Source organism: Delphinus delphis, chromosome 20, assembly GCF_949987515.2.
Source record: "Delphinus delphis chromosome 20, mDelDel1.2, whole genome shotgun sequence".
Lineage (NCBI taxonomy): Eukaryota > Metazoa > Chordata > Mammalia > Artiodactyla > Delphinidae > Delphinus > Delphinus delphis.
In genome coordinates, this window is record NC_082702.1 from 10,121,378 (window position 1) to 10,148,053 (window position 26,676).

A 26,676-nucleotide genomic window follows, 5' to 3' on the forward strand; every position below is an offset into this window, starting at 1 on the left:
TAGACCCCTCAAAATTTCTTTCTAGCCTTTCCATACGTTCACAAAATTCTAGACAGGTCCATCCACTTCTTCATTTTACTAAAAAACTGTATCAAACTTAATTTAGCTGAAGGTAGTATTCTGGTAAGTGAAACACAATTTCCTTCCATGATACCCTTTCCAACCGTGGGAATAATGCTTTTGAGGCAGGCAAGATATAATGAACAAGCCAACCAGTGTATAACTTACTTCTCCCTCTAGGCTGTAGTTGCCCTGGACAGTTGTGAAGTCTTCCAGGGCTTAGGCTGCGCTCCCCTCGTCCACGTTCAGCTCCTAGCACAGGGCCTGCAGCTCCTGCCAGGGTCGCGGCGACCAGCATCGCCTCTTCGGCGCGCGGGGACGCTCCTCGTTCATCCTCCTTCTTGGGCGCGCTACCCACAACCACCCGCGCCAAAGCTCAAAATCAGGGCCGCTTTATGATGTCTCTTCGATGGTCTGCATCCGCGTTTCTCCGCAAAAAAGTCCGTTTATTCTCCAGGGCCCGAGCCGTCCTTCTCCGGAAATGTGATAATAAGAAGCGTATCGTCTTTTCTTAAGTAATTTCTAAATCTGCTTAAGACGTTTTATTTATAAATTTAATTTTATTGCTCCTGGATTTTCCCCAGCATTTTTAAAAGACATTTTTATTTTATTATTTTTATTTTTTAATTTTTTGCCTGTGTCGGGTCCTAGTTGTGGCATGTAGGATCTTCGCTGAGGTATGCGGGATATTTCCGTTGCAGCACGAGGGGCTCTTCGTTGTGGCGTGCGGGCTTCTCTCTAGTTGCTGGGCGCAGGCTCCAGGGCTAGTAGTTTGCAGCACGCGGGCTCAATTGCCCCACGGTATGTGGGATCCTAGTTCCCCGACCAGGGATTGAACCGGCGTCCCCTGTATCGGAAGGCGGATTCTTTACCGCTGGACCACCAGGGAAGTCCCTCTCCCAGCATTTTATTATGAAAAACTTCAAATATACAGGAAAGTTGAAAGAGGTGTACATGTGTCTACCGCTTAGATTCTACTAACATTTTACCATACTTGTCTAACCATATTTCTACTCACTCTGTCTAACTTTTAAATGCATTTCAAAGTAAGTTGCTGACATCAGTGCACTTTTCCTAAATAATTCAGCCTGCATATCATTAACTACAGTTCAATGTTTGTTAGTATTTTTTTGTTTGGTTTTGGTTTTGGCTTTTTTTGCTGCTTTTAATTTTCAGTATTAATAAGAAAGATTCTTCCACTCCCAAGATGGAAAGAAATTCATTCGTGGATTCTTCTAGTTGTTGTGTTTCTATTTTTACACAGGGATTTAGGGATTTCTGATTTATCTGCAGTTTATGCCGGTACATGGTGTGAGGACTGGATCCAATTTTATACATATATGTATACACACAGACACACACACACACACACACACAGGGAGTCTCTATTTTTAAAATATTTTTATTGAGATTTTTAAATTGAGATTTAATTCACATACCATAAAATTAACTTTTAATGTGTACAATTTAGTGGGTTTTAGTATTTCACAAAGTCGTGCAGCCATCATCGCTACAGTCTATATATGTACGTATCTATGTATGTATATATCTGTTTGCTTGTTTTTCTCCAAATGTCTATGTAGTCTCAGCGCCACATATTAAAAACTCCATCTTTCTGCCAGAGATTTGAGATGCTGCAGTTGTTAGTAAATTTCTGGGTGTTCGGGGGTCCAACTACGTTCCATTGGTCTGCTTGTCCATCTGTCTCGGTGTGTGGGAAGTCTTTGCTAACTACAGCCCTGGCCTAGGATTCTGGAGGGGGCGGGGGTGGGGGTGGGGAACGACGGACATGTGGCCACGCCTCTTCAAGGCCTTCAGTCAAGTTCTGTGACGAAGAAACCGTGCCCTATTCCAGCTCACCAACAGAGATAAAAGCTTTAATCCCCAGCGACTGAGAAAAAACCAACTGGGCAGGAAGATGGTCAGCAGGAAACCCTGGGAAGGAGAGGTACCAAGGATCAAGACACCCCCCCCCATTCTTGAGTCCCCCATCTCCTCTCCTGGCTCCCCAGCCCGGGGTGGGGGCCCGCCCCTTCTCTGGACGTCTCCCCCTTTCTGAGGGCTAGTGGACCCGGACTAGGGCCCGGGGACTGTCGCATCCAGCTCTCTGCCTAGGATTGCCCCAGGAAAGCACCTGCACAGCGTGGCGGAGGCACTCAGGGGTTTGGGAGGTGAGGCCAAGTGTGTCCAACGCCTGCCAAGCGAAGTCCTCGGGACTTACCACGAGCAGCCCGCTTTTCAAGGGATTTGTTTCAACCAAAAAGGGGCTTACTGTTTGCAGGCAGGAAGGGGGTCAAGAAAAAGAACTCCCCTCCCCCTAAGCCTAAGCTCCCAGGCCCCCTCCGAGAATCCCTGAGTCCCACTTCTCTTGCCGACCACGCCCCAGACACGCCCCGGCCACGCCTTCGAGGCCACGCCCCCTCGAGAACCCACCGCTTCCGATCGTGGCTCCAAGGTAGCTCATCTTATTCTTTTTTTTTTAAGGTCCTTCCTTCCTTCCTTCCTTCCTTCCTTCCTTCCTTCCTCCCTTCCCTCCTTCCGTTCTATTTTATTGAAGTATAGTTGATTTACATCCACTGAAGCTCTTCCGAGTCTGAGTCTCGGTCCTCTCTCAGACGCACCCCCCGACCCCATCCCCACCCCGCCCCTGCTCCTAAGACCTTCAGCTGTCTCTAAGCTCCTCCCCCCCTCAGAGCCCTCCCCTTCTCAGCTGCCACTGCCGTCCCTTTTGAGCTAAGTCCCCGCGGAGTCAGGCACCTGCACAGTGACCCCCTCGGAGTGGTACTCTGCGCCCACTGCCACGGAGAAACTTCGCACAAAAGCCTGCGGAGAAGGAGAGGGAGGGAGGGTCCCAGGGCCAAGAGCTTTCCCCGTGCAAACTCCTCCAGCCCGCCCTTGCCCCAGCGCCGTCCCTGATCCTAGAACACTCTACCGCCAGGAGGGGCCCCTCCCTCACGGCCCAAGTTCTCACCGCAACGCCTGAAAGCTTCCTTGCTCTAAGCCCTCCCTCTGTTCCCATACACTCACTCTCCGTTCCAGCCGGGCCAGTCTCTGAATTCCCTTTCTCCCACCTCATGGGTTCTCTTGACCCCTAGCCTCTGTTTCTCTTAAAAAACGAACGAAAAACCTGGCTTGTCCACTGGACTGTGCCCCAGATGTCTGTCTGAACTATTATTAGCCTCAGACTCAGGTGGCACATCACACGCATGCAGGCAAGCCTTTCCCGCCATGACCTTCAGTGCCGGAATTAAGGGCTACTGCAGGAATGCCAGCATGGCAGCCAGCCCTGGCCTGATCTGTGGGTCTGGGTACCTTGGTGGCTGTCAGTTACTGAAGATATGTTGATGAGGATACCTTTGCCCCTGGAGGAGGAAGCATCATTTGGAAGGTATTCATTGCCAGGGAACAGAGGGTCCCAGTGATTTCCCCTCCTCCACCCCTTAGTCGCTGTCCTAATTTGAGAAAGATCAGAGAGACAGGGAAGAACTGGAAATGTGGATGGGACAGCTGGGGAATGGAAAAAGCCCGGAGGTTGGATGAGGGAAGATCCCGAGTGAAAGACAAAGAGACTGCGCCTTACCTGGTGACCATTTGGGGCAGGACGATCCTAGTCATCTGCAGGAGGAATGGAGAGGACCCTGTCTTTCCCTTTCCACTGCTTTCACCTGCCCAGACTCCTGCCCCTCCTCAAGTTCACTCCTATCCCCCTACCTTCCCTCAGGGAGTATTCCTCTAGCACTTCCTCTATGCCAGGCCCAGTTCTGGGGGACGCTGGGGACCACCGAGAGTGGTCAGAGCTCGCTGACCTTGGACCCAGTCCCTCCCAGCCCCGACTCATCTGGACCACAGACATCATGTTGCAGTTTATAACATCCAAGAATTTCTGGGGGAAGAAAATGGAACCAATCAGTTCTTCCCTTCACCAGCCCTGCCACAACTCTGATATTTTCTAGTTTACTTTTCTTTTAATATGGAACACATTTTTTTTGTGGTACGCCGGCCTCTCACTGTTGTGGCCTCTCCCGTTGCGGAGCACAGGCTCCGGACGCGCAGGCTCAGCGGCCATGGCTCACGGGCCCAGCCGCTTCGCCTGCGCCACCAGGAGAGCCCCTGGAACACATTTTTAAAACGTAGCTTCTACTAGAATTTAAAATGCACATAAACTTTGACACATCAACTCCGCTCTGGAAATTTATTCCTTTCTAAGATACTCACACATGTGGGAACTGCATATGTCCAAAGATATTCATCGCAACACAATTTGTAGTCACATATACTAGGAAACACCCTGAATGCCCATCGATACTGAGATGACTAAATAAACACAGGGTAGCCAATGGATGGATCACTGCGCACCAGGTAAAAAGAATGGGTCGGCTAATTATTCTGATTAGAATAATCCCCAAGATACATGCCTACCTGTGAAAGGTAAAGTGCAGAACAATAGGCTGCCGCCATCTGGATAAAAGATCCAGGTACATACTTCTCTATGCACAGAGAAAAAAAACTACCACATTTTAAATCGGGGGTCACTTTGGGGGGCTAGGATTGGAGGGAGAAGGGAAATTTTCACTTTCATTTCATAAACTTCTCTCTTTGGATTTTTTGATCAGTAAAGATTTTTATAAATGTATACCATACACATACCAAAGTGCATAAATCTTTAGTGTGAAAAATGAACACAAATCTTTAGCCTCTACCCACATAAAGAAAGTATTGACAGTTTCCCAGGTTCTTCATCTCCTGCAGTCATTACGCTTGCCTCTTCCCCAGTTAACCACTGTCTTGACCTCTAACACACTCTAGAAGAGTTTTGTTCAGTTCTGAACTTCATTTAAGTGGAATCATTGAGTATGTATCCTTTTATCTCTGGCTTTGTCTGCTAAACACTATGTTTATAAGATTCTTCCGTGTTATGTGTAGCAGAAGTTCATTCATGTTCACTGCTATAATTTTGCATCGTATGAAGGCGGCATGCTTTATTTCTCTAATCAACCCACTCCTGGGCATATATCCAGAGAAAACCACAATTCGAAAAGATACACGCACCCCAATGTTCATAGCAGCACTCTTCACGATAGCCAAGACATGGAAACAACCTAAATGTCCATTGACAGAGGAATGGATAAAGAAGATGTGGTACATGTATACAGTGGAATACCACTCAATCATAAAAAAGAATGAAATAATGCCATTTGCAGCAACATGGATGGACCTAGAGATTATCATACTAAGTGAAATAAGTCAGACAGAGAAAAACAAATATCATATGATATCACTTATATGTGGAATCTAAAAAGATGATACAAATGAACTTATTTATGAACCAGAAACAGACTTGCAGACTTTGAAAACAAGCTTATGGTTACCAAAAGGGAAAGGAAGGGGGGAAGGATAAATTAGGAGGCTGGGATTAACATATACACATTACTACATATAAAATAGATAAACAACAGGGTCCTACTGTATAGCACAGGGAACTCTACTAAATATTCTGTAATAACCTAAATGGGAAAATACTCTGAAAAAGAATGAATATATGTATATGTATAGCTGAACCACTTTGCTGTACACCTGAAACTAACACAATATTGTAAATCAACTACACCCCAGTATAAAATAAAAATTAAATTAAAAAAGATTTAAATTCCAAAAAAAAAAAAAAGGAAGAATTCCAGTTGCTCCACATCCCCAACAACACTTGGCACTGACAATATTTTTAGCGTTAACCATTTCAGTGGCTGTGTAGTTGTAGCTCACTCTGGTTTTAATCTGCAGCACCCTAATAAGAATGAGGTTTATTTCTTAAAAGTTCAGGGCAGGGCTTCCCTGGTGGTGCAGTGGTGAAGAATCCACCTGCCAATGCAGGGGACATGGATTGGAGCCCTGGTCTGGTAAGATCCCGTGGAGCAACTAAGCCCGTGCGCCACAACTACTGAGCCTGCGCTCTAGAGCCCGTGAGCCACAACTGCTGAAGCCTGTGCGCCTAGACCCCGTGCTCTGCAACAAGAGAAGCCACCGCAGTGAGAAGCCCACACACTGCGACGAAGAGTAGCCCCTGCTCACGGCAACTAGAGAAAGCCTGCGCGCAGCAATGAAAACCCAATGCAGCCAGAAATAAATAAATAAAATAAACAAATTAATTTTATTAAAAAAGGCTAAAAAAAAAGTTCAATGCAGCAAGAAGATATAACAATTATAAAGATATACAGACCTAACAACAGAGCCCCAAAATATGTGAAGCAAAACACCATATACAAAAAACTCTAAATGGATCAAAGTCCTAAACGTAAGAGCTAAAATTACAAAACTCTTGAAAGAAAACAGAGGAAAAGCTTTATGACATTGGGTTCGGCAATGATTTCTCGGATGATACTAAAAGCACAAGCAGCAAAAGAAAAATAGATAAACTGTACTTCATCAAAATTAAAACCTTTTGCACATTAAAAGATACTATCGGGCTTCCCTGGTGGCGCAGTGGTTGAGGGCCCGCCTGCCGATGCAGGGGACACGGGTTCGTGCCCCGGTCCGGGAAGATCCCACGTGCCGCAGAGCGGCTGGGCCCGTGAGCCGTGGCCGCTGAGCCTGCGCGTCCGGAGCCTGTGCTCCACAACGGGAGAGGCCACAGCAGTGAGAAGCTCGCGTACCACACACACACAAAAGAGATACTATCAACAGAGTGAAAAGGCAACTTGCAAATTGGCAGAAAATTTACAAATCATTCATTTGATAAGGGATTAATAACCATAATATATAAAGAGCTTCTACAACTCAAACACCAATGGGTCAAAGAAGAAATCACAAAGGAAACTTAAAAATACTTTGAGACAAATGAAAATAGAAATTAAAACACAACATACCAAATTTACATTTATCTAGATTGGTTAAGAAAAAAAATACTGAAATTACTAAAATCAGAAATGAAAGTGGGAGATTACTACTGATTCCACAGAAATAAAAAGGATTATAAGAGAGTACTATGAACAACTGTACACCTATAAATTGGATAATCTAGATGAAATAGATAAGTTCCTAGAAACACAAAACCTACTATGACTCAATCAGGAAGAAATAGAAAATCTGAATAGACCCATAACTAGTAAGGAGATTGGACTAATAATCAAAAATTTCCCAAGAAAGAAAATTCCTGGACAGATGACTTTGCTGATGAATTCTACCAAACATTTAAAGAAGAACTAATGCCAATTCTTCTCAAACTCTTCCAAAACATTGAAGAGGAGAGAACACTTCTTAACTTATTCTATGAAGCCAGCATTGCCCTGATACCAAAGTGAAAGACATTACAAGAAGGGAAATCTACAGACCAGTGTCCCTCATGAACATTGACACAAAAATCCTCAACAAAATGCTAGCAAATTGAATTCAACAGCATATTAAAAGGATTATACACCATGACCAAGTGGGATTTGTTCCTAGAATGCAAGGATGGTTTGATATACAAAACTTGACTAATGTAACACCACACATTAACAGAATAAAGAAAAAAATCACATGATCACCTCAATTGATGCAGAAAAGTATGTGACAAAATTCAACACCTTTCATGATTAAAACATTCAATAAACTAGGAATGGAAGGAAACTATCTCAACATAATAAAGATATGAATAATGCACATAAAATAATACATATAATAATATAAAAAGCCCACAGCTAACATCACACTCAATGGTGAAATACTGAAAGCACTTCTTGCTTTTGCCATTTCTATTCAACACAGTACTGGAAGTTCTAGCCAGGGCAACTAAGCAAGAAAAGAAGGCAAAGGTATTCAAACTGAAAAGGAAGAAGTAAAATTATCTCTGTTTGCAGATGATATGATCTTACATGTAGAAAATCTTAAAGATTCCACAAAAGAAGTGAAAACTAATAAGCAAACTCACAAAGAAGTGGGATACAAAATCAACACCAAAAACTCAGTTGCATTTCTCTACATGAACAATGAACAACCCAAAAGTGAAGTTATGAAAACAATTCCATTTGCAATAGCATCAAAAAGAATAAAAGAATAAATACACTTAGGAATTAACTTAACCAAGGAAGAAAGACATATACTGAAAACTATAAAACATTACTGAAAGATACTAGAGAAGAGATACAAATTGGAAAGACATCCCATATACATGGGTTGGAAGACTTAATATTGCTAAGATGTCAGTACTACCCAAAGTGATCTATAGAGTCAGTGCAATCACTATCAGAATCCTAACAGCATTTTTGCAGAAATAGAAAAACCCAGCCCAAAATTGATATGGAATCTCAAGGGACCCTGAGATTAGCCAGACCAATCAAGCATCATCATTTCCACTTCTGGGTATATGCCCAAAAGAAGTAAAAGCAGGTACCCAAACAGATATTTGTACACCAACAGTTCATAGCAGTATTATTCACAGCAGCCAAAAGGTGGAAACAACCCAAGTGTCTATCAACAGATGAAGAGGTAAACAAAATGTGGTACACACATATGATGGGATATTATTCAGCCTTAAAAAGGAAGAAAATCGGGACATATGCTACACCATGGATGAACCCTGAAAATATTATGCTAAATGAAATAAACCAGGCACAAAAGGACACATATTGTATGATTCCACTTACATGAGGCACCTGGAATAGCCAAATTCATAGAGACGGAAAGTAGAATGGTGGTTTCCAGGACCTGTAGGTAGGAAGGAATGGGGGGGTGGGCGTTACTGTTTAATAGGTAAAGAGTTGAAAAAATCCTGGAGGTGGCTGGTGGTGGTGTTTCACAACAATCTGAATGTACATAATACCCCTGAACCGTACACTTCAATATAGTTAAAAACAACCAAATTTAAGTTACGTATATTTGCCATAACTTCAAAATAAAGAAAATAAAAAGAATGACGTTCTGATACTTGCTAACAACATGGATGAAATTGAAAACATTATGCTATAAGCCAGACACAAAAGGAAAACTATTCTATGATTTCACTTGTATGAGGTATCTAGAATTAGCAAGCTCACAGAGACAGAAAGGAGAGATAGATGCTACCAGGGGTGCGGAATAGGGAAGAATGTCGGGATACTGCTTAACAGGACCAGAGTTTCTGTTTGGGATGATGAAAAGGTTCTGGAAACAGATAGTGGTGACAGCTTTACAACAGTGTGAATGTATTTAGTGCCACTGAGTTGCACACTTTAAAATGGTTAAAATGGCAAGTTTTATGTTACATATGTTACAATTCTTTAAAAAAAAATCTATGCTATTTCCGTTATCTTGGTTACATGTGGACCTCATTACATTATCTATTATCTCTCTTGCTTTCAATCACGATTTTTCTTCTAATATTCCTGGTTGTATTTTGTTGAGTGCTGGATATTTAATATTTAAAAAATCGTATTGCTAATTCGAGTCCCTGGACTACATCGTTTTTCTCTAAAAATGGTTTGGTTTGGTTTTGCTTCTCCCCGGCAGCTAGGGGGCGCTAAAATATAAGATCAACTTAACCCCGACGGGAATCGAGATCATTTAAAACCTGGCTTCAGTTCCTATGAAACCTGCTTTACCCTAACTCCTGGATTATAGTTTTCAGGATCCCAGCCTAAAGCCTGGGATATTTTCCAAAGCTTTGCACTACATTATTTGTTGCAGCTCGCACACTATGTTGAAAGCTCTGCTTTGCCTCTTAAACGCTCATCCACTTTGGAGGGAAATGTTGCTTCAAATGTCAGATTCCCCCCTCTTGGATTCTTTCTTCTCTCAAATCTTGGTGCGACAATTCCTCATTGCCTTAGTAGTTTGATGCCTTCAAACAGTTATTTTTACTTTTTTTTTTTTTTTTTTTTTTTGCGGCACGGGGGCTTCTCACTGTTGTGGCCTCTCCCGTTGCGGAGCACAGGCTCTGGACGCGCAGGCTCAGCGGCCATGGCTCACGGGCCCAGCCGCTCCGCGGCATGTGGGATCTTCCCGGACCGGGGCACGAACCCGTGTCCCCTGCATCTGCAGGCGGACTCTCAACCACTGCGCCACCAGGGAAGCCCCCAAACAGTTATTTTAAAAATATTTTATCCAGCTCTCCTAATCGTTCTCATTTGCAGGGTTAGTCTTAAACCACAACTTCCTCTAACACCGGAGGCAGAATACACAGACTGCCTCTCTTTACATTTTCTAAAATGAGCCTATGCATTACTTTTTTTTTTTTTGCGGTACGCGGGCCTCTCACTGTAGTGGCCTCTCCCGTTGCGGAGCACAGGCTCTGGACGCGCAGGCTCAGCGGCCATGGCTCACGGGCCCAGCCGCTCCGCGGCATGTGGGATCTTCCCGGACCGGGGCACGAACCCGTGTCCCCTGCATCTGCAGGCGGACTCTTAACCACTGCGCCACCAGGGAAGCCCTACGCATTACTTTTGAAATAATAATATGTAAAATCTAAAAGCCATCCTGATCTCCTATTCTGTCTATGTCTAATAATAATGGCCCACATTCATGGAGCACACAACTTAGGCTTAGGTGCTTCATTTTACTCCATTGTCATATCAGCCCTGTGAGGTCAGCAAAAATATGGATTCCCATTTTACAGATACGAAACTGAGGCACTGACTTTCCCACGTGGCTCATTTCCCCTTAGAGTTAGCAGACTCAACCTGAACAGTGGTCCCCGTTGGGCACCGCAGAAGGGCGCCCCACGGAAGGAGAGACCTCCTTCACGTCCTAGACATCGTAGATTTGTGGCTCTCAAAACAATGAACAAAGCTAGTGTGCTGCGCCGGGTTTTCCAACAGAGGGAGCCGTGTGAGGCCGAGGCACCCGCGGACTAGTACTCGGTTTTACTCACTTGGCGAAGTCCTCACAGTCGAGCAGTTTCCTCAAGCCAGGTGCGTATTGCTTGCCCACACTGTTTACTGAGTGAGAGGGGACAAATTGTTTGTTTCACTCCAACGGTCCCAGGGAGACGGGGTAGGGGCAAAAGGGAGGGCGACCACAGAGAGTTCCGGGTTAGGGTGAGCACGGGGGCAGTTGAGGGCAGCGCTCCTCCCAACAGGCACAGGGACGTACTCAGTACTCCGATCTCCAGGTCCTTCAGTCCTGCCGCAATGGCCTCGTAGATCTCCAAGCCTCCGGTGAAATCCACCTGGATGACTCGTGTGCTTTTGCCATGAAGCCTCTCTGGGAAGGGCAGTGGGAGCCAGGCCCTTAGCTGGAATCTGGTCCGACCTCTGCCCCCGTCCCTGTTCAGCCCCAGCCCCTATATGATGGCCCCAGATGCATAGATAGCTAGCTCCCCGCAAGCGCCTCGGCCACCTACAGACCTCGTCCGGGATCACGCCCCAGCCACGCCCCCAGCCACGCCCCCGTCTAGCCCCAGCCCTTGACCCAGAACTTAACCCGCTCCCCTCTTCCCCTCCTCACCTATCGCCTTTGCCTCGTGCTCCAATTTGCTCAGGTCTCGACTGATGAGGACGATGTTCAGACCTCTCCCGGCGAGCTGCAGGGGATGCATTCATTTATTTATTCACGAAAGCCACAAATATTTACTGCTTGCTGACAGGGTGCTACAGTGTTATCGGCACTGTGGATGCAGAGGTGAACAAAAGAGAAATACGAAAGTCTGCCCTCCTGGAGCATGCATTCTGGGGAAAGGCTATTCCAGACAGAACACCAGTGCAAAGGCCCTTGCACAACGGCTGGCAGCTTCGAGGACGCCATACAGTCCAGTGTGCACTGAATGAAGTGGCCGGTTGTACAGGAGCCCAGATCATGGAGCCTCGAATGCCCCAGTAAAGACTCTGGCTTTTATTCTCAGTGACATAAGAATCCAATAATTTTTATACCTTCCTTCCTTCATGCATTTATTCAAAATGTGTCTGTTGAGCCCTTGCTCTTTGCTGGGCGGTGCTGGGGACACAGCATGCCCAAGATAGACCCAGTCTCACTCAGCAGCCAGAGGGTTCTCTCTGAAATACAAACCTGTTCCTGCCTTCCCCTACTCAGAACCTGCCTTGGCTCCCCAGCGTCTCTGAGATAAAACTACACTCCTCACCGTGGCCTCAAGTGGCCTGGTTCCGGCCTGAGTCTTCAGCTGTCTCTCCTGCCGGTGGCCCTCTATGGGAATCCAGGCACAGCAGATAGTTCATCTAGTCCCAAGATCACCACCTGAATTTTCCTGCCTCTGGGCCTTTGCACATGCTGCTCCTTTTGCCTTGAATGCCCTCCTGCTTGAAACAAAGTCAGCCAATATCTGTGGAGTTTGGCTGCATATCTGACCCTCTCAACCTGCCTGTCTGAGGGTGACATGTTATGTGGGACTGAGCACCCATCAGCTTTGGGGGGGGGGGCTGGGCACAAACATCTCAACAGCTCCAGCGTCTGAGAGGTTGATGCTGTGAAGGGCATTTATTCATTCAACAAATATTTGTCCAGAATCTGCTCGTGCCTGGGCTTGTGCTAGGTGGGGCTGACCAGCACAGCCACAGCCCTGCCCTCTTGGGGCTCACAGGGCAGTGCTGGGACAGACCGGTCCCCAGATGGCAATGACTCAGAGTGGCCATCACTACCTGCTGACTTGCATCCAGACGTAAGTTCTCTCCCTTTCCACCAGGGTTGCCTTTCTATTCATGCACTAGCCTCCCCTCCCTCCTTGTCCACTCAAGGCCATCACTCCAGCTTTCCCCCATCTTCCCCCTTCATCAAAACCCCTCCCTCTTCTGGATGATTCCCATCAGCAGGAAATCCTACCAGAATCTCTCTCATTTTCTCTGTTCAGGCATTGGCCCATTTCTCATCACACCACCGTAGTTGACTCAGCATTCCAAGAGAGGATTGTTTATCCTGGCTCTCTTACCATACCCTCTGGTACCCAATCCAATCGGTCTCCCACCCCCGCCACGCCACCCAAACCACTCTGGTCACCGATAACTTCCATGATGGTAAACCCAGTGCTGTATTCTCAGCACCTCCCAATAGCAACTGACACATTCAGCACCCCCTCCTCCTGGAAACATTCTTTTCCGTGGCTTCCAAGACCTCTCTTCCAACCCTGGTTTCCCCCCCATTCTCAGTTCTTGTGCCTTCTCATCTTCTGTACCTCTCAACTTTGGGTGCTCCAGGGAGCACTCTGGGGTGATTCAGACTGTGCTCCCCTTCTCCATCAACACCCACTACCACAGGCGCCTCATCTAGTCTCATGACTTTAAATGGGATCCTTATGTTGATGATGCTTCCACTTATATCTCCACCCCAACCTCCCCTCTGAACTCCAGAATGGCATTTCCAACTTCTGGAACTTCTCAACTTGGATACCTAATTGGTATCTCAAACTTGGAATGTCCAAAACGAGACTCCCTCCTGTTTCCCCCAAACTTGGTCCTCCCCTCAGTTCAACTCCATCTCAGTAACAGCAGCTGCATTTTTTGACGTATTCTGGTCAAAAATTTTATAGTAATTTATTTTACGAGGCCAGCATTACCCTAATACCAAAAACCAAACAAAGATATTACAAGAAAAGAAAACTATAAACTAATATCTCTCATAAACTTAGACACAAAAATTCTCAACAAAATATTAGTAAATCAAATCCAGCAATATAGGAAAAGGATAATCAATAATCACCAAGCGGGGCTTATTGCAGGAATGCAGGGTTGGTTCAACATTTGAAAAATCAATTGATGTGATGTACTCTATAAACAGAGTAAAGAAGAAAAACCGTATGATCGCCTCAACAATCACCGAAAAGTTACTTAACAAAAGTCAACCTCCATCCATGATAAAAACTCTCAGCAACCTAGGTATAGAAAGGAACGTCCTTAACCTTATAAAGGTTACATAAATACATACACACATACGTACATTTTAAAAACCTACGGCTAACATTATATTTAATGGTTGAAAACTGAATGCTTTTCCCCTAAGATCAGGAACAAGGGACGATGACGTTCACGCTTACCACTCCTCTGAACATCCTATTTAATTTCCTGGGCGGTACAATAAAGCAAGAAAAAGAAATAAAAGTTATACAGATTGGAAAGTCAGAAATAAAATTGTCTCTTACACAGATGACATGACTGTCTACATAGAAAATCCCAAGAAATCCACAAAAAGACTACAAGAATGAAGAGCTGAGTTTAGCAAGGTTTGGGGTTACAATGTCAGAAGTTTGGAGTCATACTCCACATCCAATCTTTTTAATAAATCTTGTCAGCACTACCTTCAAAATCAATCCAAAATCCAAGTACTTCTTATGCCTCTATGCTGTCATCCTGGTGTAAGTCATCAAGATCTCTTGCTTGGACTTTGCAAGAGCTTTTTAGCTGATCTCCCTGCTTCCATCCTCAGCCTCCTATAGTATTGCATCCCTCTTCAGAACCCATGTCACTCAGTATATGTTAAAGTCTCCACCATAACCTACCAGATTCCCCATGATCTGCCCTGAAATTGCATCTTTGCCCTCGTCTCCTACTGTTCCCCTCTCCCTTTCATTCTGATACAATCACAGTGGCCCCTTTCCTGCTTCTCCAACAAGCAATGCTTCCTACCTCAGGGCCTTTGCACTGGCAGTTTCTTCTCCCTGGAAATTCCTTCTCCCAGTTATTCACAAGACTCCCTCCCTCACCTCCTTCTGTTCTTTGCTCAGTGCTGCCTTCTCAGTGACACTTCTAATTATCCTATATAAAAATTGGAACGTGCACATCCCCAGGGCTCCCTGTTCTCCTTTCCTCATTTATTTTTCTCCTTAACTCTTACAACCATTTGATACACTATACGTTTCATTTGTTTATCTAATTTACACCGGTCTCCCCTCACTTCAACATTAGCTTCATGATGGCAAGGTCTTTTGATTTTTTTTAACCTATTTTGTTCACTGCTGTACTCCTGGCACCTAGAAGATGCCTGGCACGTGGAGGGGGTATATAAATATGTTTTGAATGAATAAATCAGGGCAATGATGGAAGAACATCAAGGGTCTGTAGAAGCCCAGTGTAAACACCCACACCCACCCTGGGGAGCAGAGGGAAGGCTTCCTGGAGGAGAGGACGTCTGAGGGAACCAGATAAAGCACACAATTCTCAGTCTAATAGGGTTAGCTGACAACAGACAAACAGACAGGAGAAGCTCTCCCACCACACACGCCAAGCCCTGGCTCACCTCATGTGCATAAGCCTTGCTGATGCCGTTGGTGGCTCCCGTCACCACTAGAAAGAGGGCAGGAGGGAAGCACCCCCAGATCCAACCCCCTATCATCCCCTCCACTGTCCCTCTTGTCCCTTTTTGCACCTTTTCTGGGACCCTCCTTCACTGAAGCCCAACCCCTCCTGGTTCGAGAACTTCATGCATTCCATGCCTCCCTTGCCCTAGTTGCTCCAGCCTTCACCTGTCTTTCTTCCAGGAGTCCCTGGCCTCTGCCCTGATTAGGGACCCTCACCTGTCATCTGTCCTCGTTCTTGCTGTCCCCACCCCTACCTGCCTGGATCGGAGCCCTCCTTCCTCACCTGCCCAGACTCTGTGCGCCCGGAGCCAGGGCTTGCCCCGGCGTGCCTGGGCAGCAGGTAAACATAGACTGTGTAGCTCGCCCCCCAAGTCGCCCACAGCAGCAGGCACGTGGCGGTAACCCTCCCCGCACTCTCAGCCCATCCCAATCCGACTCCATCACAGCCCCAGCTAACAAGTCATCCAACCCAGGGCCAACGAGGCTTTCTTTGGGAGCAGTTATTTCAAGCCTGGCCTGACTACTCCGCCTTAGCCCCGCCCACACTGCTAGTCAAGAATTCCGCCCCGCCCCTCACTCTAGCCACGCCCATTGGGGGGTTTTATTTTAACCAGTAGCCTCGTCCATCGGTCCTAGCACCGCCCCTATCTAATTGGGCCACAATTGGGCTTAATGTCTGTCCTGAATCCCTGCAGAGCAGGTGTACGTCCAGTCTCCCCTCAGCCCACAGAGCTGGGCAAAGCGTGCCCACAAATGACCACCGTTTGGGTCACTGAACTCAACCTAGATGCTGCTGGGGGCCAGAACTGATAATAGCGATCAGTCGCTAGAGGGTTTTGTCAGTGCACAGTTTGTCTGAAGAACCTGACCTACAGGTTCTCTGCTTGGGCAGCGTAAAAGCCAAAGCCCTTACAGCGGCTTTACGTGACCTTCCTCCTCGTTCCTCTTTTGCAAATTCTATATTTTATTTCACTTGTTCTTAGTATTTATCATTTAATAATAATAAACTATAATTATTATGTATTATGGATATTATTTAATAATAATAATTAAAATTAGAGTTATTATTGTATGATTAAATTATTATTATTTAATAATAAATGATTGTGGTAAAATATACGTAACATAAATTTTACAATTTTAACCCTTTTAAAGTGTATATATAATTCAGCGACATTAGGTATAGTCACAATATTGTGCAACTGTCACCACTATCCATTTCTAGAAATATTTCATCAACCCTGATACAAAGAAGACAACAGGTCCCAAATGGAGTCAGTTGTGCTAACCCCCAGGTCAGCAAAACGAGATTTAATAACAGACCTAATTGTAGTTTCAACCCCACCAGAATGTAACCTTTAACCATTCAATCTAGAATCGCCTGGTCAGCACTAGTGAGGTAATTCATTCGATAAGCCCTTCCATCCCCTTCGGAGGATGAATTCAAACAATGAATTCTTCTCTAAGAAGGTCCTTTTTTCCACCCTCTTTCTGCCTTTAACAACCTTTTCTTTTCTACAGCTCAGTGGAGCTCCTTTCTATTGCTAGATGGGACACAGCCCGATTCATGAATCATTGAATAAAGCCAATTTGATCTTTAAATTTACTCAGTTGAATTCTCGTTATTTAACAGGTTTGGTGGCAGCAGTGGGACCAAAGGAGACTTCCGACGGCTTTGGGGACAGCAAGAAACACAGGTGTAGTACCCCGTGAATCCTTTGAGCTCACTGTCTTTCTCAGCATTTCCGAGGGCCTCGGGTGAGCTTCTCTCGGTTCTGAGTTCTGTTCTGTTTGCGTCAAGCTCCTGATCCACTTGGCTTTCCAGTTAGTTTCCCATTTGTCTGGAATCACTAGTTCCATGTTGGGAACTGCTGGTGACAGCTAGAGTTTCCCATTTGTCTGGAAGATGCCTGCAGTTCCCATTCCTTGGGGTCTGCTGGTTCAATCCTTTCCCCAGTCCCCAGTTCCATGTTGGGAGTTGCTCATGGTATGCCCAGGACCTTTCCTTGACCAGGATGCGGTAACATCTCTGGGCTATTGCCAATATATGAAAGGGCATGTGTTTGTTTGTCTTGTTTTGTATCAGTGAGAGTTGCTGCTGACTGGGACCTCAGAGGTCAAAAAGCCGCAAAAATTGGTGGGTGTGGATCGAGCACTTAAGACCTGTTAGAGTGCTCACCACCAAACCCAAAGACATCGTGTTAGGATAAGTTGGTCAAGGAATGGGTTAGATGGACAGTAGGTCACCTACCAATCTCAAGAAAATGTCCATGCAATAAGCTACACTGTAAGATGCAATACAACCCCAATCCAGGGGCGCATCCCTTTTAGGTGTTGATTCGGCTCTGAGAAACCCAAAGGCTTAGCTAATGGGATCCTTAAGTTCTAACGAGTTAAACGCCCCACCTTCCAGCACACCTGCTTATTTTATGTCTGAAAACTATGGTCCCGGAAGCTATAGATATCTATAAAAATAGGCAAATCTGACTGAAAACAACCTAGAGTTACAACGAGGGAAGGTTCCAGTTAGATGAGATCCTTCACTTAAGAACTGCACTTGAAAGTAAGGGTTCATGAATTCAATGAAGAGAATGGGATGCCTATTTCAATTGGTTGAAGTGAACTTCTCAAAGGCTTCAAGATTCCAAAATAGCTTCATTAAAGGACTTGTTACCGAAGGCTGGTGAAAAGTGAAAGACAACAGAGGTACCTAAGACAACAGATGACAGGACTGACAGGACTCTGCTCCCCTCTATCCTTCTTTGCCTGAGCGTTCACAGTTTACTCATTCCCTGTCTGGACAGCCTTTCTACTCTGGAGACTATTAAATAGTTACCTTTTAAAATAAAAAGGCCCGAGGTTGCAGGGGATCCTCCTCAGACAGCTTTCACTCCTTGGTCAAAGACTAAACCAAGGGACTTCCCTGGTGGTCCAGTGCTTAAGAATCCGCCTTCCAATACAGGGGACATGGGTTCAATCCCTGGTGGGGGACTAAGATCCCATCTGCCGTGGGGCAACTAAGCCCGCGAGCCACAGCTGGAGAGCCCATGTGTGGCAACTACAGCCTCCACGAACTCTGGAGCCCACATGCTGCAACAAAGAGCCCACACGCCACCACGAAAGATCCCGCATGCCGCAACGAAGATCCTGTGTGCTGCAACTAAGACCCAATGCGGTCAAAAAAATAAATAAATATTTTTTTTATTTAAAAAAAAAGACCAAGGAGCCATAGTTAAAGAATTTTCTAATCCCCAAAGGTTTTGTTGAAACGTTTAGAATCCTGGGTTGCCAGATCTTTACCAACTTGTGTATGTGTTGGGAGGACCTGGTGAAGCCCAAAAACAGACGTGGGAAGCAGAATGGCATCATCCTGAGGTTGATATTCAAGATCCTCAGTCTCGGGACTTCCCTGGCTGTCCAGTGGTCAAGACTCCACGCTTCCTATCCAGGGAGTGCGGGTTAGATCCCTGGTCAGGGAACTAAGATCCCACAGGCCACAGGAGTGCGGCCAAAAAAACCCCAAAACACATGTTAAGATCCTCGGTCTCTAACACGATCCTCTGATAGACCAGAAAAATCTCCCAATGTGGCAACTGAGCCTAGGGTGTTCCCTGCCTACATTGATTGGTCTATTATTCAAATATGCAAACAAAGAAAGAGGAATCCGTGGCAGATTTTAAAGCCTGTTTGGAAGCTCTCTTCTGATGGCATTCTGAATTCCATTCAGTAGATGAGGTCACTCAATCTGCTCTTGCTGCCCTCTTCGTAAACAGATTATTTCCTGAGATTAGCAGGCTAATAAAAAGACAGAAAATAGGATGGGAGGCCACTGGTCTTGTTACTAAGCCAGTGTCGTTTGCCCTACATGCAGCAAGCCAAACGTTGATACGTCAAGGTTTGCAGCAGAGCAACAGTTCATTCACAAGGCAGACAAATGGGGCGATGGGAGAATGAATCTCAAATCCGCCTACCCAAAGGTGAGGGGCTTGAGATATTTAGGAGATAAAAAAGGTCTTAGGTTTGGGGGAAGGTGGTTGTAGGTAGGGAAGAGATGAGGTAATCAGTGCTTTGCATAGGCGTATCTGGGTTACATGCTTCTTCATGGGATGCGTGTTCAAAAATAGAGGTGCTTAGCATAATCTGAGGGTGGAGGCTTTGGCTCTCTGATGTCAAATTGTCATTCATCAGACACCTGTGCAGGCCTAGTTTTAGGGTCGGTGGTCCCAACCAGTCTTAGCTGGCTTGAACTGGACAAGAGCTGACTCCAGTTACCTAAAAAACAACTTAAGCCCCCATTATTATAGCATCCCCTATATCAGAGGTGTTATCTATAGGGGTGGTTAAGGAGTCTTGTGATCTATTACCTAGGGTACATGAAGCTTCCAATTAAGGAGAGGAAAAAAGAAAAGAAAAAAATAACTAAAGCCAGCTTACTTAGTGAAGGCATTTTACAAGCAGAGGGTTTTAAGCAAGTTCATTTATCTCGTGTTCTGTAAAACAAGCTCAAGAATTTCTGTTAGTCGCCAGCCTCTATTAACCCTGTGGAGCATGGTTTCAGTCTCCCCTATCTTTTTAAAAAAAATTTATGTATTTATTTGGTTGTGCTGGGTCTTACTTGCGGCAGGCAGGCTCCTTAGTTGTGGCTCGTGGGCTCCTTAGTTGTGGCATGCAAACTCTTAGTGGTGGCATGCATGTGGGATCTAGTTCCCTGACCAGGGATCCAACCCGGGCCCCCCTGCATTGGGAGCACGGAGTCTTAACCACTGCGCCACCAGGGAAGTCCCCTCCCCTATCTTTTGATCATTCCTCAATCTTGAGGAAAGAGGGGCCGAGACCATGCTGGCTACTTCCTGCTGATAACGGGCGCAGGCCCACCAAGGGTTTGAGAAATGAAACTGGTGTGCATTTGATTGCAAGTACGCACAAATCCCAAGATGAGGACAAGGCTTTGGGCTTAAGGATGCAAGACAAACAGCAAGAACAGAGTTAGGACAAGACGGAATATAAATCCTAGCGAGCACAGAACAATAATACCGAGTTTAAGCAAAATCCCTCCCATACAGACCTTATTCCCTACGGGATCCATGAGAAGGTCCTTCCTGAGGGATTGAATCCATGTTCTTGTGATGACACCTGTGGGAGCCAAGTTGTCTAATTTTGTCTAAGAAGGTTTTTTACTTCGATGTGGTATTAAAATATACGTAACAGGACCTATTGGCCACTACATATACTCCTCTTTTTTCTGCTAAAATATAATCTAAAAAAATCTTATTGTCTAGTACTGTTCTGGCTAGTGAATCTAGGGCCTTTTGCAGGCTATGGCTTGAACGTGATCTTTCGTGTCTGTTATAATCTGTCCTTGATATAGATGAGGAAGAATTACAACAAAAATCCTCTAGTGTAACAGAGGTGCCCCCCAAATCTATGGGTACTTCTAGTCCTGACACTGGGAGAACAAAAAGCACAGAACTGTAAAAATTCTGTAAAATATGTGGTTAAACCTCTTCCTAAATTGCCTCAATATTCATTAAAGCCTGAATATATACAGGTCTCACACCAACAATCAAGATCTAATCAACCAGGGGTTAGTCATTTCCTGTACGAGCCCGTTTAACACAAAAAAACCTAATGGGTGGGAAGCTGTTTACAAGATCATTATCCCCCATTTCCCAGTTGTTCCAAACACACACGCTCTTTTGTCACTAATTTCACCAGACTCAAAGTGGTTCACTGCTGTAGACCTTTGTTTAGCTTATTTTTTTTAGCATCCCTGCGCTAATCTATTTGCCAATATCTATTTGCCTTTACTTTGAACAATCAACAATATACTTGGACACTCATGTCTCAAGGGTCCACAGAGGCCCCTTCTTATTTCTCTCAAGTGCTCCACCAAGATCTAAGCACCCTCCAGTTCCCCAGGAAATCAACTCTTTTACCATATGTAGATGAACTCTTGCTGTGCTCAGTTCTCCAAGAGGCGTCCATAAACGATTCTATTTATTTGCTACAACAGTTAGCTGAAAAGAGACACAAAGTCTCTAATGAAAGATAACAACTATCTCTAGACACTGTTCATTACCTAGGTCATAACTGAAGTACTGAAGGAATACAATTATCCCCCAAACAGATTAAGTTAACCCAAGAATTTCCTTGACCCACAAATAGGCAACATCTTCGTGAATTTCTAGGCCTGGCTGGCTACTGCAGACCCTCATTTTTCTCTTTTGGCTTCCCCACTCTATAAACTTAACTAAAGTAAACAGTCCCTGATTCCCTTTGGTGGGAAGATAAACACGGGCAGGTCTTTTCACCGCCTGCCCTAGGGCTACCTAACGATTCAAACCCTTTCACCTTATTTGTGCTTGAAAGAGATGAGCCAGTCCCGGGAAGGCTCGCACAGACCATGGTAACAAGTACAGGCCTGTTATTAATAATAATAATAAAAAAGTGCAGGCCTATTACCTATTAATAGCTCACAAGTGGATTCAGTGGCTTGTGCCTACCCCAGCTATAAGGCTATAACTAAAACTGTGCCCCAGGGGGTTAACAGAAATTGGTGACTAACAGAAATTCTTGAACTTGTCTTACAGAACAGCAGCTAAGGAAACAGCTTGTTTAAAAAAACAAACAGGGACTTCTCTTGTGGTCCAGTGGGTAAGACTCCGCTCTCCCAATGCAGGAGGCCCGGGTTTGATCCCTGGTCGGGGAATGAGATCCCGCACGCATGCCACAACTAAGAGGCCACATGCCACAACTAAGAAGTCTGCACGCCGCAACTAAGAGGTCCACGTGCCGCAACTAAAAATCGTCCGCGCTGCAACGAATATCCCGTGTGCTGCATATAAGACCTGGGACAGCCTAAATAAATAAATATTTTAAAACAAACAAACTAACCTCTGCTTGTTAACTTGCCTTCACTGACCAAGTTGGCCTTATTTTTTTGATCCCTTAATCACCCCTATAGGTAACACCTCTGACATATGGGTCACTATAGCAACAGGGGCTTTAGTTGTTTTCCAGGAACCTGGAGTCTGCTCTTGTCCAGTTCGAGCCAGCTAAGACTGGTTGGAACCACCGACCCTAAAACTGGGCCTGTGCAGCTCTCTGATGAATGACAATTTGACATCAGAGAGCCAAAGACTCCACCCTCAGATTATGCTAAGCACCTCTATTTTTGAACACGCATCCCATGAAGAAGCCTGTAACCCAGATACAACTGTGCAGAATGCCAATTACCTCATCTTTTCCCCTTCCTCCAATCTCCTTTCCCCACGCTTACGACCACCCTGTTTTGCGGCCTATCAAACATACCTCGTACAAAAAAAAAAAAAAAATACCTTGTACATCTGCTTTAACCATGAAGGAAAAGAATGCATTTAAAAGTAAAAATAGAGTAATTGTGGTTCAGGCATGCAAGATAGAGCTGGGTGGTCATTGTGGATGCATTTTCAGACACATTTCTGTATTACCGAGAACTTGAGTTTTCCGAACTTCATGAGCTTCAAGGATACCATCAAAACAATACCTGCTTGGAGCTGCCAACTGCAAGGTCTCCTCTTGTAACTATAAAGTCTTTCTCTTACATTAGGAATAGTAGCAAACAAGACAGCTCAAGCCAAAACCTGCCAGCAAAAGGCCCTAGATGCATTAGCCAGAATAGTACTAGACAATAAGATTGCTTTGGGTTACATTTTAGCAGAAAAAGGAGGAGTATATGTAGTGGCCAATAGCTCCTGTTACGTATATTTTAATACCACACTGAAGTAAAAGACCTTCTTAGACAAAATTAGACAACTTGGCTCCCACAAGTGTCATCACAAGAACCTGGATTTAATCTCTTAGAAATATCTTCTCATGGATTCTGTCGGGAATAAGGTCTATGTTGGAGGGATTGCTTACCTGGGCATTATTATTTTGTGCTTGCTAGGATTTATATTCCTTCTTGTCCTAACTCTGTTCTTGATGTTTGTCTTGTATCCTTAAGCCCAAAGTCTTGTTCTCATCTTGGAATTTGTGAGTATTTGCGATCAAATGCGTAACAGCTTCATTCCTCAAACCCCTTATTAGTCCTACACGCCTTATCAGCAGGAAGTAGCCAGAGCAGTCACTGTCCCTCTGTCCTCAAGGTTGAGGGATGATTAAAAGATAGGGGAGACTGAAACCATGTCCCATAGGGTTAACAGAGGCTGGTGAGTAGCAGAAATTCTTGAGCTTGTCTTACAGAACAACAGCTAAGGGAGGGCTTGTAAAAACAAACAAACAAACAAATAAGAAAAAAATACCTCTGCTCGTAACCTGTCCTCAGTGACCAAGTGCTCTTTAATTATTTTTTGACTCCTTAACCACCCCTATAGATAACACTACTGATGTAGGGGTTGCTATAGAAATGGGGGCTTAAATTGTTTTCCAGGAACTTGGAGTCTGGTCTTGTCCAGTTCAAGCCAGCTGAGACTGGTTGGGACCACTGACCCTAAAACTGGGCCTATGCAGGTATCTGAGTTTTTGACATCAGAGGGTCAAAAATTCCACTCTCAGATCATGCTAAGTGCCTCCTTTTTTGAACATGCACCCCACAAAGAAGCATGTAACCCAGATATATCTGCAGAGAACACCGATTACTCACATTTTCCCTACCTCCAATCACCTTACCCCATGCCTAAGACCACCCTTCTTCTTTATCTCATAAATATCTCAGGCCCTTCACTTCTGGGGAGGCAGATTTAGGATCTGTTCTCCAGTCTCCTTGCTTGGTTGCCTCATGGATAAACTTTCTCTGCTGCAAGCCTTGGTTTCTCAGCATTTGGTTTGCTGCACCTCAGGCAAATGAACTTGGTTCAGTAACATAGCTGCAGCTGAAAACTTTGTAGAAGGCTCAGCATATTTTGGTGATGACATTTATTTACAAACTCCATACACTGTTCAAAGTCTTCTTAATTCTGAACTGATCCAACATTTCTCAGTTACCAGACTAGCCTCCTATGAGATCCTTCTTCTCTCACTACCTCATTCACATCCGAAACCTTGTGACATTCTTGATCCTGCCACATTACCGACCCTGCCTGACGAAGGTGAGCCCCACGACTGCAAGGTAATAATGTCCCATTGCATCACACCGTGCCCTGATTTATGAGACACTTTGGACTAATCCTTATGTAATTTTTTTTTGAGGATGAATCATGTTGTAAAAATGAGAAAGGGAATTATCAGCTGGTCATGCTGTTCTTAACTAATATGAACTAGTTGAGAGGGGAAATCTCCCACAGGCTAAATCAGTCCAACAAGCAGAGCTCCGTTCCCTTACCAGAGCATGCCAGTTATTGAAAGGACAATTTGTTAATAGTTATACTGATAGCCGGTATGCATCTGAGGTCATGAATGAATTTGGGATGTTATGGAAACGAAAGGGGTTTTCTTACATCCACTGGGACCCAATCAAGCATGAGCAACAAACAGGTAAACAAAGTTCTTAGTGCCGTTCTTTTACCCTCCGAAATTGCTGTCCTCCACACTGAGGTTCACATTACGAGACTGAACCTGAGTATCAGGGAAATGCCCGGGCTGACTTTCACACGAAGGCGGCAGCAGCATAATCTGTAAAGTTTGTGGTAGTCTGTAAACTCAATAAACAGTCGAGACTATGGGAAAATCAAGATGGCCACGTGGTTCTTCCTGTCTCTCTGGCAAACCCCATTTTTCAGTTTTGTTATCCCTTCACCCATCATGGTGCATTTAAGAGGACTCAAATTGTACATAAACATTGGTGAGAAACTTTGATAACACTCTGAAAATAGTTAACCATCAATGTTTGACCTGACAGATCTGTAATCCTGGAAAAACTAGTTTTCCCACCAGAGGCCACAAACTCCTCCCTCTGGACCCTTTGAACACCTGCAACTGGATTTCATTCAGTTATCACCTAGGAGGGGTCATCAATATGTTCTTGTTACTGTATGTATGTTTTTTCCATGGGTTGAAGCCATTCCCTGCGGCAAGGCTGATGCCCTCATAGTGGCAAAGAAACTGTTAGAAAATGTGTTTCCCACTTGGGGTACACCTTCCACAATCTCAGTAATCGAGGCAACCACTTCACTGGGAAAATCATACAAGCCTTAATGAAAGACTTGGAAACCTCTTGGAATTACCACTGTCCCCATCATTCTCCACCATCAAGCAAGGTTGAAGGAACTAATGGGATCCTCAAACTTAAAATCTCTAAACTTGCTGAAACTCTGGTTTTCTTTGCCTCTAGACTTGCTCACTGTTCTGCAGTTCCCGCTTTGGAAAACATAAACTCACTCCACAGGAGACAGTCAACGGTAGACCAATGTCCATCAGTACACAAACTTTCTGCTCATCCCTTGTTATCCCATGTTAGTATAACCAGCTACTGAAAATCTTTCATGTCTTATGCTAAAGCCTATCACCGACAGGTTAAACAAGTTTTCCCAGATGCCAATTCAAAGGATCTTCTTGGTCATAGACTGGAGCCTGGTGATTGGGTATTCTAGAAACGTCATCAGAGGAAAACATCTCTCAAACCCCATTGGAAGGGACCTTAACAAGTGCCCCTGACCACTGACACTGATTTGAAACTAGACGTTACTGAGCCTTGGGTATACATCCCAAAGCTCAAAATGTCATACATTTAGGTCTTTAAAATCCATCTGGAGCTTATTTTTGTGTATGGTGTTAGGTAGTGTTCTAATTTCATTCTTTTACATGTAGCTGTCCAGTTTTCCCAGCACCACTTATTGAAGAGGCTGTATTTTCTCCACTGTATGTTCCTGCCTCCTTTGTTGTAAATTAGGTGACCATATGTGCGTGGGTTTATCTCTGGGCTTTCTATCCTGTATCATTGATCTATATTTCTGTTTTTGTGCCAGTACCATACTGTCTTGATTACTGTAGCTTTGTAGTATAGCTTGAAGTCAGGGAGACTTATTCCTCCAGCTCCATTTTTCTTTCTCAGGAATTCTTTGGATATTCAGGGCCTTTTGTGTTTCCATACGAATTATAAATTTTTTTTTCTAATTCTGTGAAGAATGCCATTGGTAGTTTGATAGGAATTGCATTGAATCTGTAGATTGCTTTGGGTAGTATACTCATTTTCACAATATTGATTCTTCCAATCAAAGAACATGGTATATTTCTCCATCTGTTTATGTCATCTTTGATTTCTTTCATCAGTGTTTTATAGTTTTCTGAGTACAAGTCTTTCACCTCCTTAGGTAGATTAATTCCTAGGTATTTTATTCTTTTTGTTGCAATGGTAAATGGGATTGTTTCCTTAATTTCTCTTTCTGATTTTTAGTGTATAGGAATGCCAGAGATGTCTGTGCATTAATTTTGTATCCTGCAACCTTACCAAATTCATTGATTAGGTCTAGTAGTTTTCTGGTGGCATCTTTGGATTTTCTACATATAGTATC

The 26,676-nt window shown here is 44.5% G+C and overlaps 1 pseudogene; it reads right to left on the reverse strand.

Annotated features, from left to right (window-relative positions):
* Window positions 1-1,791: 1,791 nt before the first annotated feature.
* LOC132417029 (very-long-chain 3-oxoacyl-CoA reductase-B-like) lies at window positions 1,792-15,718 on the reverse strand (annotated as a pseudogene).
* Window positions 15,719-26,676: the final 10,958 nt, after the last annotated feature.